Source organism: Scylla paramamosain, chromosome 3, assembly GCF_035594125.1.
Source record: "Scylla paramamosain isolate STU-SP2022 chromosome 3, ASM3559412v1, whole genome shotgun sequence".
In the NCBI taxonomy this organism is placed as follows: Eukaryota; Metazoa; Arthropoda; class Malacostraca; order Decapoda; family Portunidae; genus Scylla; species Scylla paramamosain.
In genome coordinates this window covers 402,501-423,976 of record NC_087153.1, presented here as the reverse complement: position 1 = coordinate 423,976, position 21,476 = coordinate 402,501, and the positions used below count along the sequence as shown (strand labels likewise).

The following is a 21,476-nucleotide window of genomic DNA, read 5'->3' as shown; positions in this document are numbered from 1 at the left end:
AGGGACCTATCTCTGTGTGCTGCGGACTTGACTGAGGTGATCGTGTCTGGCTTGAATACGTACATTCCACGTTTTTTCTCCAAACCTTGTTTTAACTCGACCTACTCTCGTGCATTGCACGATAGAGAGGCAGCCCACAAACGGTTCCTGAACTTTCAATCTCCTTAAACTCATGCAAGGTTTAGTAGACAAGGATCTTTTAATCCCGTGTACTTGGAGTGGTATGTTGGCAACATGAGGCCTAAGGCAGACATTCCCGGTGAAGGTATCCCACTCAGGTTGTAATTTGCTTTGCCTTTGATTTGTTGATGTGAGGGAGATTTCAATAATCTCATTGTTTCCTGTGTGTGTGTGTGTGGGGGTGGGTGTGTTCGATTCTTCATCACGTACAACTTGTTTTCTCGTCATCTATACATTCACCTTGCACGTCTTCATCGGCACTGACGAAAGTAGACACATGTCCGCTTGCACCCCAAACCTTTTCTCTCGAAGAAAAGTAAAAATGAGAAATAATCACGAATATAAGTTTAAAAGGGGAAAAAACAATGAAACTTTCCGAAACCAAAAACATCCACCAAAAGCAGAAAAAAAAAACATGCAGAAAGAATTTAACTTTCCACAGATAAGCAAGAATTGGAGAATATACTAATCATCCTTTATTATTCACGTTTTTCTCGAAGTTTCGTTTACAGTTTACAACTTAAATGCCTAATGAGGGAGATTTTTATTTTTATTACCCTACCAATACACACACACACACACACACACACACACACACACACACACACGAACACACACACACACACACACACACGCATGACTGGCAACCACCATCCTCGCACATTTAATTCGATGGTCCGTGACGAGGCAGGTAACTGTGAATGTCTGCAGGCAGCCTTAGTCTTGCGTTTAAATACTAACAGAGAGAGAGAGAGAGAGAGAATCGCCTTTCAAAGGTCCCTACTTTCGCATCACATCATATATATATATATATATATATATATATATATATATATATATATATATATATATATATATATATATATATATATATATATATATATATATATATATATATATATATATATAATCTCTCCAACTAACCATCGGCTTCGAATACCGTCTCGACCACACCGTGGCAGTATCATACGGACGAAGCTTTGGAAACACGTCTCGACTGACGTCTCGATCGAGCTGACGACTGCCACCTCCACACCTCGTCAGTCTCACTCGCTTCTCGCAGTTGGAGCCATCCTCTCTTCTGCTGCCTGGCCTCGGTTACATCGACGTGAGTTAGAAGAAGACGTGACGAACACGAACACACACACACACACACACTTCATTACGTACACGCCTGAGCTACTTATATTTGTGTTGTATTTCGGGTATACATTTCATTGCTTCATTGCTCATTAGCTTGTATATGTTATGTGAACTGTACATACTTACTTGAACCCAAGCGGAATCACTGTCCTAGGTAAGCTGCACGCGCTATGCCCGCTTCAGGTAGTGGATATTTAGTTTAATAGTGATTGTAAGTTTTATTTTCATACTCGTTTCACTACCTTAAGCTACAAGAAAGGGTACAACACACCACTAGTCAACCAACTTCTACCCGTGCTTGTAATATATATATATATATATATATATATATATATATATATATATATATATATATATATATATATATATATATATATATATATATATATATATATATATATATATATATATATATAGATATAGATATAGATATATAGATAGATAGATAGATAGATAGATAAATTGACTGAATTATTGATTCTATTATTTTATTTATAAACTTTTGTCTCACTTGTTCATCATTATTTTCATTATTATCATCACCAAAATTATTATAGTAGTAATAATAAAATAATATAATAATAATAATAATAGTATTATTGTTATTATTATTATTATTATTATTATTATTATATTTATTAATAATGATCATCATCACTACTACTACCTACTACCGCTACTACTACAACTACTAGTGCTATTACTTCTACTACTGCAATTGGCTATTATCATCATCATCATCACTGTTATTATTATTATTATCACTACTACTACTAGTACTGCTACTACTGCTACTACTACTAGTACTACTACTTGTACTACTGCAATTGGCTATTATCATCATCACTGTTATTATTATTATCATTACTACTACTATCACTACCACTACTACTACTTCTACTACTCTAGTACTGTTACTACTACTACTACTACTACTACTGCAATTGGCTAATAACAATAATAATGGTAATTATAAAAATAATAATGTTGTTGTTTGTTGTTGTTATTGTTATTTTTCTTGCTCTTCTTGTTCTTGTTCTTCTTTCCTTTTCCTTAACTTGGTGTTGTATTGTTCTTTTTTCCGATATTTTCCCGATATCCAGCATTCTCTCTCTCTCTCTCTCTCTCTCTCTCTCTCTCTCTCTCTCTCTCTCTCTCTCTCTCTCTCTCTCTCTCTCTCTCTCTCTCTCTCTCTCATTGTAGCAGACAGGTGTTGTGTTTATCAGATAGCCTCTTGGCCTCCTCTTGCTACTCCAGGCTCTTACCCTCTGGCCTCCCTCCATTTCCATTTTTCCTTCCCCTTGTATCTTTCTTCTCTCCTCTTTTGTTCATTCCTTTGTTCGCTAACGCCTCTCGAACAATAAGCTTTTATTCTCTTTCTTTTTTACGTCCTTTTCCATCGTTCTCTCATCCTCTTCCTCATTTCTTTATCATGCTTGAACACACGTACACACACACACACACACACACACACACACACACACACACACACACACACACACACACACACATTTATGTACGAGTACCAAATATTTATTGAAAGACAACGTTACGGGAAGCGCTGTCATATAAAGTTACATAATACATTTACAATACATTTTGTCGATGACTGGACATTCTCTTATATGTATGGTGATACTGACGTTATATGAATGGTGTCTAGCAAATCGTCATTCATTACCTTATGTATGTTATTCGTGAACCATATTAAATGAGGGTATTATCCAATTCTTCAAGGCTGAATTTCTTAGTATCACATTTGACAAAAATGTTACATGCAAACATTACATTTCAAGTCTGTCTCAAGCCACCTCGATCGGCTGCTCTTCTACTTAGTTAAAAATTTTATTAAAAATTTTATACCAGTAAAATCATATATTCCCTCTCTTAATCATATTATCCATATCATCAAAATGTGTATAAGAATATAATTAGAATAATGACTGATACTGATAGAATTTAAGCAGAAGCAAATATTAGTAAATCATAGCAGGTATCCGCCTGAATACTGAGCAGGGTCATAAAGTTGTGTATACCCTACCGCAATAGACGTTTATCATTTAAAAAAAAAAAAAAATTAGGTTGTGGAACAAAAACAGTAAGGTAAGAAATAGCCTTTCTCTCAAGAAATAGTTGTCACAATTATTTAAATAACAGAGATAAAACTGATAAACTAGAATTAGATAGAATCTGCCATGGAACCAATTGGCAATAAAGTCTTCATTTGCCCTGTAGCACCATTTGCCAAAGAAGACAGTAATTATACAAATGACGAAAGCGGAATAACAGCCACCCTGAGAAGTTTTCCGCGTCTGTATTCACTTACGAAAACTGTCTCAATTCAGCCTCTTCAGGCTAGTAAAACTTAAAATTTTAGACGGTATACTGATCGTAGAAAGTAACGTTCCATGTTCAATTGAAAACTCTAAAGTAAAGAAATCTTCTGACATGGAAGAATTTGCTCCAGAATTTCGAACGGAATGAAGTATCAAATAATGATCGATCTTATGCAGGTGGTGAGATTTGGACACACTGGAAGTGCGCTATTTTATCTCCAATCTTTAAGGAAGAAAATTACAATCAGAAAAGTATCGATCAGTTAACTTGACGTCAGTTGCTTGCAAGTTAGTGGATCGATACTCTCATAGCAAATTCATATCAAAATTTGTTCGGGTTCACATTGGTATGAAATGTTGCATTACTGAGGAGTTGCTGATCGTCGAACACCAAGTAGAAATGGGTGTAGTGGTACGACTAGTACTTCCCGGTTTCCCATAAAAATTTCTATGCAGTTTCTCCAGTGGACATGGTACTTACTCATTTCTTGCCAGTCCTGTCTGGAGTGGTGGGTAGGGAGGAGCCTTCATCTTTGTTATCCTTTTTCTTTTACTGTAGCCCCAACAAATACTCTTGTAAGGACCAATAGCGCTGCTGCTGTTTGTTCTTTCTCCTCCTCCTCCTCCTCCTCCTCCTCTTCTTCCTCCTCCTCTTGCTCCTCTTCCTCCTCTTCTTCCGCTCCCAAAATCTGCCAAGAACAGAGAGAAGATAAAGAACGCGGAGCAAAACAATATTTCATAACAAAACTTCCATTTTTCTTGCTCCTTTCTTCCTTTGTGCATTTCTTTCCATTCATCTGTACTTTTACCTGTTACCACCCATCTCTCTCTCTCTCTCTCTCTCTCTCTCTCTCTCTCTCTCTCTCTCTCTCTCTCTCTCTCTCTCGTTTTGTGTGTGTGTGTGTGTGTGTTTACGGTACAAGGTGTCGTAACTAATGGTTACTGTCACCAGTCTTACCCACTTGTCCTCTCTGCTCATTTGTACAATCATTTGCCCGTCGATAAACTCTCACCTCTATTTTGTTATTGTATGTACGGTACACATGTTTTTGTTTTTATTTGCATGTCTTCGTCTTCTTCGTCTTCGTCTTCTTCTCATTATTATTATTATTATTATTATTATTATTATTATTATTACTAGTAGTAGTAGTAGTATCAATGTCTTCATCATGATCATCATTTAAATGTATTTGTTGTTGCTGTCGTTGTTGTTCCTGCTCCTGTTATTATTTTTTATAGAGTTGTTGTTTTCACCTGTCCACGTAAATGTTTACTTAAAAGGCATATCCGTCGTGCCACTATGCCCTGCTCCTCTCTTCATCCTCCTCCTTTTCCTTCTCTTCCACATCCACCTTTTCCACCTCCTCGACCCACAAAACGAGTCCTCGCCTCCCACTCCTCTCTTGTCCACCTTGCCAGTTTGGGTCAGAGGTCAGGAGGGAGAGAGGAGAGGATGGGCTGGGAGGGAGATGGGGCGTGAGGGGATGCGAGGGCGATGAGGAGTAGATTATATGAGGAGGAAGAGAGGGGGATGGACGTTAAAGTTGGATGAGTTTCAGGGAATAAAGGAAGAGGAGGTGGAGGACTTGAAACAAGAGAAGTTGAGAGAAAAGGAGTAAGAGGGAGGAGAAAGAGGAGGGATAAATAAAAGTAGAACAGAATGAGGAGTAAGAACGAGAAGAGTAAAATGGGAAAGGAGGAAGAGGAGGAGAGAAAAGGGATAGCAGTGAGGAAGATTTCTCACCGCCCAATACTCCCTCCAACCAGCTCTGGCAAGATAAGAAGAAATACCATGCATTACGATAAAACTGCTTGAAAACTTACAGGAAGCTATAAGAGCTGTTGCTATTGCTACTTCTGTCTGGTGTTGGACAAATAGCAACAATTTTAAATGTTATTTTAGTACATCAGGGGACAGAATCTAAGTTATGCACTACAGCCTAAACACTTCTCAGATTTAATTTAAAAAACTTATCAGTTGTGCTATCGACGGCATTAGCTGAAATATAGTTCAGGACTTTGATGACCGACTGAAGAATTTATTGTCCTTTTGTTACACTTCATTGATTAAATGTGTTACACTTCATTGATTAAATGTAAATCATCTCACCACATTCATAAACTGACTGTACTGTCATCCAGTAAGCCTCCAGATACGTAAACCTTAGTCTTGGGACAGGAGATCTTAAGTTCCAAAGGACTTAACCTCGAGAGCCATAACCACAACCTCAGCAACTCAGTAAAGATTAGTGCATTATCTGCAAAAACAAGATCGATGATCTTGGTATTATCGACAAATGCTCCACAATGACATTGATCCACGACGTGCAAGTGTTGAAACGTGACAGAATAAAAGGCTCAGCCCTGCATTACTTCCGCATTATCGAGAAGTAGACAGTCTCTCCCCATTAATCGACAGTTGACGGCATTCTCACTTATGTAGCACAAGCCATTCAGTACACTAATAATCCCTATAGGAATTACACGGAGTCGCAGATCTCAGAGTGCCTTATGAAGTAATGAATCGAACGCCTTCTTGGGATTTATATGCCATACTCTCGCATGTCCGCGTTCCTCCTGGAAACGAAGCGGTAGTATACGGTCAATTGTCGACTTGGTAAGCATGAACCATGACTGTTTAGGTTTCTGATCTTTCATCATGTGACCGTGAATCTGCATCAGCAATAGATGAGCCATACTGAACAGTGTACTACTACTGGAAATGCTGCAGTCCTGACTGTCCCCTTTTCCTTAACCCCCTTTTCAAATCAGTAGTAGTGGTACCCTAATGCCATACAGCAATCAGGGACACGCGTGACCCAGTCTAAGAGTAACTCTGCACTGATATTATAAACACCAGCTGCATTTCCACCCCTGAGTCTTGTCATAGCCTCCCTGACCTCGTCAAGAGAGGGTGAGGTTTTGCCGATGGCTGGATCAGCAGCCGTTGCCTGCACACAAGATGGCCAGAGGAATAAATGGCATGTCCCGTAGTCGTGGAGCCGTAACCCATCACGAAGCTCCTTCCTGGGTGTTGATGTTGTTGTTATTGATGCTGCTGTTCTTGTTGCATCTGTTCTTGTTGCTGTTGTTGTTGCTGCTGTTGTTGTTGTTGTTGTTGTTGTTGTTGTTGCTGCTGCTCCTGTTGTTGCTGCTGCTGCTCCTGTTGTTGCTGCTGCTGCTCCTGTTGTTGCTGCTCCTGCTGCTGCTGCTGCTGCTGCTCCTGCTGCTGCTGCTGCTGCTGCTCCTGCTCCTGCTCCTGCTGCTGCTGCTGCTGCTGCTGCTGCTGCTGCTGCTGCTGCTGCTGCTGCTGCTGGTCCTGCTGTTGCTGCTGCTGCTGCTGCTGCTGCTGCTGCTGCTGCTGTTGTTGTTGTTGTTGTTGTTACAAACACCAGATGAATAAATAGCATGTCCCGTAGTCGTGGAGCAGTAACTCATCACGAGGCTCCTTCCTGGGTGTTGATGCTGTTGTTGTTGTTGTTAATGCTGCTGTTGTTGCTGCTGCTGTTATTGTTGCTGTTTTTTGTTGTTGTTGCTGCTGCTGCTGTTAGTGTTGTCGTTTTTGTTGTTGTTGTTGTTGTAACCGCTGTTGATATTGTTGATCATAGTCATCATCGTCATCATAATCATTATTTTTTTTCTTTTTCTTGCTCTCTTCCTCCTGCTCCTGAGTGTTTGAGTTTTTTTTTTAACTGATTCTCTCTTACTAAAACGGAACTAAAGACACACACACACACACATACACACACACCAAGGCCGCCCACTACTATCTTATAATGATTCCCTGCCCAGTCCACCTCTCCTCTCCTCTCCCGCCTTCCCTTCTTTCTTCCTCGCGCTCCCTCCCTTCTTCCCAGTTTTTCCTCTCCTCTCCCTCGCCTCCTGTTATAATCTCTTTTTTCCTTCATTGCGTGTCTCCTCCCTTCGTTCACCCTTCGTTTACCTTTTTCTCCCTGCATGAAAGCATGTTGACTTCATACTTTTCCTGATCTTCCTTTCATCTGTTCACCTTCCCCTTCTCCTATTTCTTTCTTTCTTCATCCTTGTTTCTCCATAATCATCGTCTGCCCATTTAGTTCTTTGTTCATCTTTATTTACACATTTCTCCCCTTCATTTGACCCCTGTGACCCTTCATCCCTTCGTCCCTTTCCCCTTGTGCACCTCCGCCCTTCCTCCTTTCTCTTGGCATATCTCCTCCCCTCTTTATATTTACTCGTATATTACCTACCTCCCCGAACCTCTTTGTTCCTGTCTTTCCTTCACTTACGACAGTTATTATAACCAACATCACTACAACCACAGCTACATACATTCCTTCTTTTTATCCTCCTCCTCCTCCTCCTCCTCCTCCCTTACCTTGAAGAAGACAATGATCGTACGTTCATTCGTGAAGGAAAGGACGATGGGGTAACGGTAAGTTAGGCCCCAGGGTCGAAGGGATGCAAGAAAGGAGAAGGGAAGTGTCCTTGTATAGTTGTAGATCAGAGAGAGAGAGAGAGAGAGAGAGAGAGAGAGAGAGAGAGAGAGAGATGGATGGATTTCAAGGCATGCAGACAGGCAGACGGACAAACAGTTAAACTTAGAGGCATCCAAACAGACAGACAACAGACAGGCAGACAAACTAAAATTGCAGGCAGACAAACCGTAAAATTGCCTAAGTACATCTAATTTATGAAGTAATCGTACTTTTTTTTCGCCCACATGGCTTGAACAATTAGTTTTTGTCTGCCTTCAGTTTGTGTGATATAAATTGAACGTTTACCGAGGGATAACAGGGAATGTGAAACGGAAGTTAGTTTCACATGAGTTACTTAGATATTTTATACGACCCGATTGGGGATGAAAGATTGATGCATTTTCTCACGGCATCACGTGTACAGGCAAACAAAGGAAGAGGAAAACATATGATACATGTTATTTTTCTGCATGTATGTTACGAAACATAAATAAAAGTTAACGATATTTATGAAAACAAATAGCTAGAATGGTCTGGCATCGTGTGTGTGTGTGTGTGTGTGTCCTGCCATCTCCATCTTCATCTTCCCTCTGCACCCCCTCCCCTCACAATACTCCATTGTCCTTTCCAAATCGCAGCGCCTCGTCCTTCATTATAATCCTCAAATGACCTCTTCACTGTGTGTGTGTGTGTGTGTGTGTGTGTGTGTGTATAATATATATATATATATATATATATATATATATATATATATATATATATATATATATATATATATATATATATATATATATATATATATATATATATATATATATATATATATATATATATATATATATATATATATATATATATATATATATATATATATATTAATATAATATTGATTATCGCGATGAACATGTAAGGAATACTTCACAAGCACTCCGGACGCACTGTAAAAGTAGCAATGAAACAACTACTATGCACTTTTAAATACGTCCTATCCATAAAACATCGTTAAAATATCCTTCATGTCCCTAAACGGTCGTTGTGACTACCAACTTTGTACTGCATGACTCAAATGATTCAAAATTGCTTACTCGGACAAGGTTGCTGCAGAAATCTATATAATTCGTAAGTTTCTCAACAACAAAGCTCCAAGTTATGTTTAAGTTGTTAGAAATATTATTAAGGACTTCACATTCGTCTCAAATTCAAAAAGTCTTAGTCTCAAGAATACCTTCAGAGACAAACCCCGGATGAAAATCATGCAGGGTCCCAAAGATCTCAGCACATTTGCATGCGTTCATTGAGTTCTCTACAACTGTTAGGTCACACTGCTGGCTAATAGCTTTAAACTACCTATCACCTCAAGATTCATGAAGTACTGTGCCTCATGTTCAGAAGCTCGTAAGAGGTGATTGTTTTTCTTGGAGCCTGTGAATGGAGGGATCAAGTTTTAGTTAATAATCTGATGGATCTTGGAAAAAAAATACTTTCTGAAAGCGTGTAAGAGCGTATATATATATATACTACTTTGGGACTCGCTGGCGAATGGTCGCTGTTTGTAGGATGGGAGGGGACCCTTCATGGCGTCATCAGTCGCTAGGCATGTTTCCGTGGCCTTGACGGATGGGAAAGAGACGGGGAGCAGAGGAAGGAAAGGGGGAAAGGGGGGACAGGAGGGAAGGTGTCAGAGGAGGCGGGAAGACCAAGATGTGGGTGGGGAGAGTGAGGCCTTGTTTGCGACACTCTCAATTCACTTTCTCTCTCATTTCATATCCATGTCATTTGCTTTACCAGTGTGTGTGTGTGTGTGTGTGTGTGTGTGTGTGTGTGTGTTTTATTGTTGTTTGTACCTATATTTATGAAATATAGGTAAAATCAAGTCTATTATTCTATCCCCCATATCACTTTTATTTATTTTCTTTTCAAAATGTGTGTATGTTTCCAACATACACAGTTCTCAATGGCAATAAGTGCCATGAGTCAGTGCATCAGGTAGGAAAATATCTTTATCTCGGTACTTTTTTTTCACTTTGGACTCCTGCTGCACCGCTCTCAAATGTTATCATATTGGTCAGTTCCTGTCTCATTAGTTATACGTTTACACATTATTACCATGTCTTCTCTCTTTCAGAGTGTCAATATCTAGTTTATCCGACCCTCGTTTTGTGTGTGTGTGTGTGTGTGTGTTACGTGGTTATTATAATCTTGCTCTAAATTATATATCATAGATATAATTTTGTACGTAATGATAGACCTCTTTTATTTTAAGCTTGTTGACTTTCTCATTTCATGTCCATGTCATTTGCTTTACCAGTGTGTGTGTGTGTGTGTGTGTGTGTGTGTGTTTTATTGTTGTTTGTACCTATATTTATGAATATAGTATTTTATATAGTATATATTATAATAATATGAATATAGTATTTTGCTTATCGTGTTGTACGTATGTTTATACTTTATTCGATGTCCATTGTTGCTTCCTCCTTTTGACTTCATTACATTTAATTACAAGAGCACGAAAATTGATTTTTTTTTTTTTTCAGTGGCCAGCCTGAGAACTGGTAACGACCTTGTACTCGTATTCCGTCGGGTTACAGGATGAGGGAGAGAGGGACGGAGGAACGTCAGGGAGGGAAGGAGGAAAGGGAGGGAGGACCGAGCAGATGGGGGAGGGGGAAAAGGAGGGAGAGAACCACCTTCATCTCATGACATACTTTTGTCCATCCTCCAGGGAGCCCCTTTTACTCGTGTGTGTGTGTGTGTGTGTGTGTGTGTGTGTGTGTGTGTGTGTGTGTGTGTGTGTGTGTGTGCGCGCGCGCGTGCGCACGAAAAAAAAGAAGAAAGGGGAGGGAGAGAAAAAAGTAGAGAGAAAGGAAGGTCAAATAAGGAAGAGTGAATAGAGAGTACTGGAGAATTTTGTTGCGAAGATACGAGAGAGAGAGAGAGAGAGAGAGAGAGAGAGAGAGAGAGAGAGAGAGTACTTATTCAGGTAGTCAGTGAAAGTGATGTGAATGAAAACGAACACAAGGTACACTGCTGAAAAGTGCCACGACGAAACTTGCATGCATTAGGAGAAACACAAAATTACGGTCAGCCGCAGTACAAACACACAGACTTCAATCTTGCAGCTAAAGAAATAAGTAAATGAGTAAATAAATAAATAAATACAAAAAAAAAACGAGTTAATAAGACATAAGAATGAAAATTAGTTAGGAAGTTATAAACATGGAAAGGAGGAGCAGGAGGATGACCGGGAGGAGGGGTAAGAACCTTGAGGGTCACGGGCAGGGCAGTGGCTGGACAGTACCGTGGAATTACTGGCAGACCTAACAGTTACTCTCCCTCCCCCTCCTCTCTCTCTTTCTCTTTTTCTTCCTCTGCCTTACAGGACGACCCGTGGGAAAGACTAGATGAACCTTTAGCATTTGGAAGATCGTGGTGACGGTGATGAAGGAGGCGGCTCTGAGGAAAAACTGAAGGACGATAGAGAGTAGGAAGATGAAATCAGAGAAAAGGAGGGATGAGGGGGAAGACTGGTGCTGGCAGGTGTTAGGTAAGTGAGGAGGATGGGTAAGATGTGAAGAATTGTGGGAGGGTGACGTAGGAAGATAAGAAGGAGAGGTGAGAGAGAGAGAGAGAGAGAGAGAGAGAGAGAGAGAGAGAGAGAGAGAGAGAGAGAGAGAGAGAGAGAGAGAGGGGGGGGGTGATGAGCATATACAGCTGAACTTAAAGTGATTGTCCGGAAAGGCCCACCGAGTCACCAACGTTATGGGGAACTATTAGGACAACAGGGCCATAAATTTTGGTCGTATAATACAGGAAGGATGTGTCTGTTAGAAGCAGTACAGAAGAAAATGACTAAAAAAATACAAGGGGTGAGAAATATTCCTTATGATGAGATTGAAAGTTTTGAATTTACATTTCCTTTGTGAGGCATAGATTAAGAGGGCATCGGATGGAAGTCGTTCACTGGTACAAAGATGGTACAAGGGTGACAAATAAATTCCCACTGTAATCAGAATAGGACATACAAATGATGGGCTCAAGTTTGATAAAATTAGATATAAAAAAAGCGCTAGGAAGAAATTGGTTCTTAGTGGTAGAATAATAGAACAGACTCAGTAATCGGGTTGTTACTGTTGAGTCATTAAGGAGCTTTAAAAGATGATTAGTCAAATCTATAGAAGGGGGTGATAGGTAGACGTATGTTTCAAACAGGGACTGCCACGTGTGGAGCTTATGTCTTTTTGAAGCTTCCCTTATCTTCTAATGTTCTTATGACGCAGACTCGCATGAGGAAGGATTGTGTGGTGGGCGATTTTGGAATACATACAGGCTCATATATTTTTTTTTCTTTTATCTGTTGCCTTCCCTGTCCAGACTTCCGTGAGTAGGCTAGTCAGGAGAACACTAGGATAGGTCTCAATACCAGTGTTGAAAGTGAAAGGTTAGCCAAAGTGGAAATGTGTTCATGGAATTAAATGTCAGGAGTGGTGTTCAGAGATTTAGTATGTAACATACAACAACTCACTTCAATAGATACGAAACCTTAGTTTGTACAGGGATAATTTTTTGCCTCTTGGTGTGGTGTTAGTCTGACACACTCGGGGTGCTGAGTTTCTGTCTCCAGGCGGCTTACAACTTTTTTTTCCTAAACATGTTCGTCAGGTGTCGCCCTGATTGACGTGTACGTAAGATAAAGCGAAGAGAATTTAGATGAACAAGATGAGTAAGTTGAAAAGTTGCACCATTATATATAAAAGCATGGAAGAAGTTCCTGGGAGTTTCCCGTCACCTATGTCTTATAATTAAACCCAACACAAGACGAGGCGAGGCTAGGCGAGGCGAGGCGAGGTTAAATTGCACGATTTGTATTTGAAGTTCCTTTGGCGAGTACTGATAATTTCAGTCACAATCCACATTGTGGTTATTGGTTATTATTGTAGTCCTTTACTCTCCTCATGCTTTAATTTAAACCTTCCATCGCTGTCTGCCGATTTTCTAGACATAAAAACATGGATCTAATATCTTTAATACTCGTACAAGTATCGTTATGTTTTATGAATTGATAAGAATTTACAACATTACTTGAATGAATTTTCAACGGATTTACAAAAGATATTTTATCACATTAGTCTGTAAACTTAACAGAGCTTATGTGCTTTTCTTGAAGTTCGTTTAAAGGTTAGTGCTGGAGACAGGTGGCATGGACGAGAGTTCTTTATCACTCTTTATCACTCACCCTTGGGATATTCGGCCGCTGTCAAGTTTTCACCTACCCGTGGGCCTTGATGACAACCACTTCGTTGAGCGGACATCCCATGCTGACAATGACGGCATTGTCCCATACATTTTGAGCATTGCACTATAAATCTTGAACTGCTTTTCTGTCATTTCCAAGGGCCTTGGCCGAGAAACCAACCCAATGCTATACTGCACGTTGGATGCGCTTGTACAAAAGCACTTCAGTTAATTCCACGACACAGCCCGGCTTACATGCACAGGTGTGTCTCCGTAGCCTTGAGTTGGCCATTTGGCACCTCGCATCCTTGAGGCACGGATGACACAAAGATCTTTAGCCGTCACAGTCACATTTACACAGCGTTGTGTTCCTACAACTGACTATGCTGTTTAGCAGAATGGTGAGCAGCATGCACACTGCGTCCTCTTGTCAAGACCGGCACACCTTGGCACAGGGATCTCCTGAGGCATCTTCTCACAGCGGCTTGAGACCTTGGCCCACTTGGATCGTTTCTCTGCCACATTCCTGTATGAAACTTCAATAAAACTTAGCCATTGAATATTAAGACAGATGCCATTGAATATTAAGACAGGATGAAATCAAAAGCTTTTCGTTTTATCATTTCCTCTCCTGTAACTGACTGTGTTCAGCTTCTTTCTCATAGCCGCATTGTTGCATCTCTTGCTATCTTCTACTGCTATTTTCATGCCAACTGCTCTTCTGATCTTGCTAACTGCATGCCTCCCCTTCTCCCGCGGCCTCGCTGCACAAGACTTTCTTCTTTCTCTCATCCCAATTCTGTTCACCTCTCTTAGGCAAGAATTATCCAGTATTCTCAATCTTTTTTTTTTTTTTTTTGTAAACTCTGGAATTCCCTGCTTGCTTTTGTATTTCCACCTTCCTATGACTTGAATTCTTTCAAGCGAAAGGTTTCAAGACACTTATCCTGTAATTTTTGACTACCGCTTTCGATTATGTTCAGGGACCGGCACCTCAGGGCCTTTTATTTTTTGCAGTTATGTTGCCCTTGGCCGGTGCCCCTCCTACATTAAAAAAAAAGTAACGTTATATAATCTTTTGTTCCTTCGTAGCAGACTGAAATATTTGCAAGAGTACAATGAAAATAAAACTCTTTAGTGTAATTATCCGTTAACTTTTCTTCGTGTATAGATAATGAAAAAAATAAATAAATAAAAATATGGAGGTTCACTTTTATCCAAAAACTACTATTCATGTAGTTATTCTCTAAATCCTACGAGATACCTTCATTCACTTCCATCATCGTGTTAATCTTATCAATAACGCGGAAGAAGAATATTAACTGAGTAATAGAAATTATCAATAAAAAAAAAATGATCTAGCATAGTTAGATCAGACGCACATACATTAAGGAAAAATTTAAACACATTGGCTTACCATCTTTTCTTGGAGTCTGTGCCAGTAAGGGTCCCTGCACCAAGAATATGACTGTTTTACGAAAGGAAAATAAAATTAAATGAGCAATTCTCCCTCTCCTCTTACGTAGGGCCAAACGAAGAAAACTGTATTTTTCAGTGTTTTAAATTGCTTGACATATCCAATAATTCGATAGTGCAGCATGCTTACATTTAGTAAGATCAGAAGTCTGGCGTTATGTAAGTGTTCTGCATGAATTCTTCAATTCTGAAAGGTTGGAATTCTAGAAAAAAGCATGAAGTGCATATCATCACTATGACTGCATAGGATAATAAGTTTGATTTAGAAGATCACTTATAAGTAATGGGAAGAGAATGGGTGGCAGCAAAGAACCTTGATGAACACCACTGTCAATAGACTTAGACACAATAGTAATAAAACAGTCAGAAAGGAGACACGAGTTTAAGTTTGGAAATTTGAGCTTTGTGCCTGATCCTATGAAATTATTCTATGTGGCTAAGGCAATAGCGAAAGTTTCACTAAAATTCTGAAAGAAAAGGATGACCAAGATTTAATGAGGAAGGCCGGAAGATACTAGTAGACCGGCCACGACGGAACTAAGACTGGCAGTCAGATTAGGTAGAGTGAAGTGAGAGATATTCAAAAGATCCTGTTGAGGATAGTTTCAAAAACTTTTGAAGAAAAGAAATTAAACCGATATTCTGAAAGATTAGAGTGATCACCCTTTTTAGGGGCAGGCTGGATGTAGGCCAACTTCCAGCAGAAAGAAAAGATGGATGTTAATAGACAGAGTTGGAATAGTTTGACCAGGCGAGGTGCGTACACGGAGGCACAGTTACAGAGAACAAGAGGGACTCCGTAAAGCTCATAAGCTTTGTGAGGGTGAAGGCCAGCAATTGCATGGGAAACGTTATTAAGAAGATTCTTAACAAGGCATGAAGCAGTCGTAGTGTGGAGAAGAGGAAGGAACAAGTCCTTTGTCATCCAGCGTTAATTTTTTTTTTTTTTTTTTTTTTTTGCCAAAATCTGAACAAAGATTTCAGCTTTAGAGATAGATGAGATTGCAGTGGTGTCATCAGGTGGAAATAAAGGAGGGAAACTTGAAGAAAAGTTGCTAGCTAGGTGCCAGAAGCCACAGGGGAAGTTTGATCGGGAAAGTTTTTTTTTTTTTTTTATTAGAGTTTTTGACGAGTTGAAGGACAGGCATGGCATAATTGCGGCCAGAAATGCAAGGCTCAGGTACCGTTTGTAGACACCTCTATTTCTTGATAGCACAGGAGCAGGTTGAGTTAAGACAAGGTTTATGTAGAATGCTTAGGACGAGAGATAAAGTGTGAAATGTACGCTTTCATACCAGACACAGTCACCTTCATTTATTCACTCAGCACACAAGAGATGAGTCCCTGACGCAGACCTAGTAGTCATTCCTTGGACATTCAGAGTGTTATCTCCTCAGGTCCCTCCAGTTAGCGGAGGCAGAATGCCAGGGCCGGTCTGCCTTGGAGGGTTATGAGCAGGGATTGGAGTGACAAGGCAAGACACAGATATGGGATTATGATCAGGGAACCCTAGCGGAGAGAACAGAGTAACAGAATTAGCAGAAAGATTATTTGTTTCACTTCATTTGTCTCATAAGAGAAAAAAATATCAGTGTAAACAAGAGGTGATGTTGCTATTGCTTACCTCCCCCTTTCCTCTTCCGTGGCAGGTCACGCATCGTGCCGGCCAGCTTGGCCAAAAATAGAAACTGAGGAGCAGATGAAGTGACGTCGCCAGGCACAATCCGAGCCTAGTGGCAGGTAAAGTATGATTATCTCCCTTTACCCCTGTAATTGTACTTATTCGTGTGTGAAGTTACGCGTAAACCTGAATTTTCGTGAATCTGACACACACACACACACACACACACACACACACACACACACACACACACACACACACACACACACACGTCCTGACATATGATCAGGAACTTGTTTAAGAAGCCGAAGCTCTATCCAGCCTTCACCTTTGATCCCTACCCACCCCCACTCACCCACCACACCCCAACCCCACCCGTTCTTCACCTGCGAGCCTACCTGACACCCACCCCGACCCTCTGCTACATCGCATTCCTTGGTACTGTGTGTGTGTGTGTGTGTGTGTGTGTGTGCGTGCGTGTGTTGGGTGCGGAGTCACCCAAGTAAAATTCATCTTAGGTAGTTCTTTCTTGATTATCGCCAAGAGCCCATTTCGAAGATCTCTCGTGTCAATAAGCGGTATCTATGCTGTCAGTAGATAATAAAGGTATGGTGTAAATATGTTCACCCGACAACGGCGTAACTCATAGCGATTCGTGATTTTTTTTGTGAGGTATTTCGTTAGGCTTTCTATGAGTCCTTCCTACTCTCCCTTACCTTCACCTCCCCCGCATCTGAATGAGCCTTCGCTGCCTTCTTTGGTTTGGTTCCGGCATTTAATTATTCAACGTAGTGATGCTGCTGCCGATGCTGCTGTTGCTGCTGCTGATAATGACGATGATGCTGATGATGATGTTCAAGGTCATGAGTCGGAGGAGCGGCTGTGCAGTTGTGGTGAGATACAGACGGAGAGACACGTACTGGAGAACTGTACTCTCACCCAACATCTAAGGAATAACTATAGATACGAAACAATGGAAGATGTATTTACAAAATGTACAACTAGCGAGATGTGTAATGTAATTTTCGATGTACTTAAAGTATATAAATAAGGAAATTTAAATGAATGCGAATAAGTTGTATGATATCTGGTAATGTCTATTTTTGGGTAGAGAAAAAAAATTTTTATTTTTGTATTTTGGGAGTTCTTTTGCTGCTTTGCAAGAATATTTATTTAATGATTTAGAATATTGTGGACTACAATTATTAATGGACTACTGCTGTGGATATTTTTTGTATTTTAGTTTTTGTTTTAGTTTTGTTTGCTGTAATATGATTGTGTAGTCAATAAATCTATCTATCTATCTATCTATCTGTGTGTGAGAAAGGTGTACCGCTCTCTCTCTCTCTCTCTCTCTCTCTCTCTCTCTCTCTCTCTCTCTCTCTCTCTCTTTCTCTGAAGGAAACAGTTCAAAATTACATTCCTTTTTTCCTTTATTATTACTAAATGCTTAATTGAACACATTTTGGCGCCTTTCTTCACAACAGTGGCTTCCCTGCTAGGTGGTTGTGCTGCTGTCATGCTGTGCAGTGGCAATGTAAGGTGTGGTGATAATCGTGTCGTATTTAAAAGTCTACGGTGGCCATTTGAATTTTGTTCGATTCATATAATTAATCCATGTACATAGTACTTGAATATATTTCATTTTCTCACTTTTTAGACACGACATAAACTTAGGAAACAGACTGTTAATATATTTAGGAGAACAGTGATTGTCTACCATAGTAGCAACAGAACGGTCAGAAACGAAATGAAGTTACAGAAAGAAGGATAGAAGTCGTATGAAGGTAGTTTGGCAATTAAGGCTTTGTGCCAGATTCTATCAAAAACTTTTGATATGTCTAAGAGAACAACAAACGTTTCACCAAAATCCCTAAAAAAGGATGACTAAGACTCAGTAAGGAAAGCCAGATCACCAGTAGAATGGCCTCGACGGAAACCATACTGGCGATCAGATAGAAGGCTGTGAAGTGATAGATGTTTAAGAATCTTCCTGTTGAGGATATATTTAAAAACTTTAGAGAGGCAGGAAATTAATGAATTAAAACAGTAACCCTTTTTAGGAGCAGGCTGAATGTAGGGAAATTTCCAGTAAGAAGGAAAGGTAGATGTTGATAGACATAGTTGGAAGAGTTTGACTAGGCAAGGTGGAAGCACGGAGGCACAGTTCGGAGAACAATAGGAGGGACCCCATCAAGTCCATAAGCCTTCCGAAGGTAAAGACCAGCGAGGGCATGGAAAGCATCGCTGTGAACGATCTTAATGGGTTGCATGAAGTAGTCAGAGGATGGAGGTGAGGGAGGAACATGCCCTGAATCATCCAAGATCATCCAATATATATATATATATATATATATATATATATATATATATATATATATATATATATATATATATATATATATATATATATATATATATATATATATATATATATATATATATATATATATATATATATATATGCTGCTAAAGACAGTAAGGGAAGAAAGCGGTATCAGACTACGACAGCGGTACGGTAATAATAATAATAATAATAATGAAATAATAATAGTAATAATAATATTGTTGTTGTTGTTGTTGTTGTTGCTGCTGCTGTTGTTATCATCATTATCATTATAATTATAATGCTGATTAATGCTGATGATAAGGACGATGTTGATGGGATGAGGGACAGGATAATGATGATCAGGAGAGTAAAATTTACAGAAAGTCCTTCAGTACTCTGGAGATAACTAGGTGAGTGTAAATGAAAATGTATGAATGAAAGAATAAAGATAAAGCAATTTGATAATAGTCGTCACATTCATCGCCTCGCTTCTCTTGATGAATACTGACTAGGCTTCCATTAGCAAACACTCCTGGTAGCGAGAGGCCCCTTCAGCCACTCGCGTCCAGTGGGCCTTGTGGCGGAAACGACTAGGTTGTGAACCTCCAGCACCGCATCAAGGTCGCTCGGGACACGTGTAGCTCCCTCAGCCTTTGTGCTGTTTTTTTTTTTTTTTTTTTATGCTAATATTTTTATTTTGCCTATTTCTATGTAGTATGCAAGAAATTTTGATTATTTTTCAGTAAGCATCAATCAATGTCCAATAGGCTGCAGCGTTTGTGTGGACCATACGAGCTGAGAATCCTAAGCAGGCACTCAGTTTGTGTGTGTGTGTATACATATATATACGAGTATATATATATATATATATATATATATATATATATATATATATATATATATATATATATATATATATATATATATATATATATATATATATATATATATACAACCAGTACTTACAATCTTTCATCCCTTTTAGTAGAAACTGTGGAACTCTCTGCCTGCTTCTTTATTTCCCCTTACTTCAAGAGGGAGGTTCCAAGACACTTCTTTAGTTGTGGTTAATCTTCCTGTCCCTTTCCTTTAAGGAGTGGCATCCTCAATGGGCCTTTTCTGTCCATTACTGTCGGGTCTTGGCCAGAGCCTCTCCTAAAAAGAGAGAGAAAAAAAATTCTGATTGAAAATCTTGATATTCTTACTATTTCTTGAGAATTTCCTCCCGACACGAAAATATCGAAATCATCCATAAAAAAAATAATAAATAAATAAATAAAAAATAGCGTATCCCTGCTGCAAATTATATAATTAATATACAGTGTGGTATTCGAATTTTGCTGGTTTATGTGATGACGAAACATTGTTACAAACGTGTTCTATGGGTGAGGTAATTTATCAACCGCGCGTGAGCAGGACCACGAATTTCATAATGAAGATAAAGTTTGTAAAAATGTTGTGAGAAATGGTGTCAAATACCTTAGATAAATCCGAGGAAATCTTTAAATGGTACATTTTAGCATCTATTGTTTGATATATATATATATATATATATATATATATATATATATATATATATATATATATATATATATATATATATATATATATATATATATATATATATATATATATATATATATATATATATATATATATATATATATATATATATATATATATATATATATTATCACTTTGGTAGTGATCTTGTTGCTGGTCCAGATAAATTATGGTCAATGAGGGTTGCTAATGATTGTGTGACTCTGGTAGGCTTTGTTATTACTGTAGAAAATGAGTGAGAATAGAATAAGTATATTAACTTGTTATCATTTGTATTAAATAAATTTTACATTGAAATTATCCATTATAAAAACTGATGATTTTCTTGAAGCTATTATGTTTTCTTTGTTTTCTTATGTACTATCTAAAGCTGAATGAAAATCATTATGAACACCATTTGGAGGTCTATATGTCAATCCTTTTATTCTATTTTTTTTTTTTTTATTCTTTTATCTTATTTATTTATTTATTTATCTATTTACTTATTTTTATTTATTTATTTATTTTTGTGTGTGTGTGTGTTCATTCCTGGTCTATCAAATGTATGTATATGTTGTACCTGTAATGAGATATCCTGTAAAACATCACCTTGAAAGTCTTAGTGCAAAGTAGACAGCTACTTTGCCATTCATGTTCTTGTTACTGAAAAAGGAAAACCTATATTTATTCATTATATTAGTGTAGGTACCATTTGTTATCATTTTATCGTGTTTCGCATAAGCCTATAATTGATATTACTTATATCTAAACATAAAATAAAATAAATATATAAATGGAGTGATATATTACGAATGTTACATGACATTATCTTTACATATGGAACTATTGAAGTTAATTTGAAAAATAAAATTAGGGATTATCAAAGAATAACAATCAATTAACTAAGTAAATACAATTATTGTACTTGTAATTGTAATTATTATTGTATTGAGAGAGAGAGAAGAGAGAGGGAGAGAGAGAGAGAGAGAGAGAGAGAGAGAGAGAGAGAGAGAGAGAGAGAGAGAGAGAGAGAGAGAGAGAGAGAGAGAGAGAGAGAGAGAGAGAGAGAGAGAGAGAGAGAGAGAGAGAGAGAGAATCCGTTTAGGAAAGGGAAATGCAACAAACACATAGACAAACAGACAGACAGGAGAAGAAGAGAA

The 21,476-nt window shown here is 38.7% G+C and overlaps 1 long non-coding RNA gene across 1 annotated transcript in view; it reads left to right on the top strand.

The window, feature by feature from the left end:
* The first annotated feature begins 1,183 nt into the window (after positions 1 to 1,183).
* LOC135088999 (uncharacterized) overlaps positions 1,184 to 21,476 on the top strand; it is a 23,694-nt gene continuing 3,401 nt past the window's right edge. The window contains exons 1-2 of the long non-coding RNA XR_010261357.1: positions 1,184 to 1,288; positions 16,474 to 16,564. This is a non-coding gene — a long non-coding RNA (uncharacterized LOC135088999). The remainder of the gene's footprint in view (positions 1,289 to 16,473; positions 16,565 to 21,476) is intronic.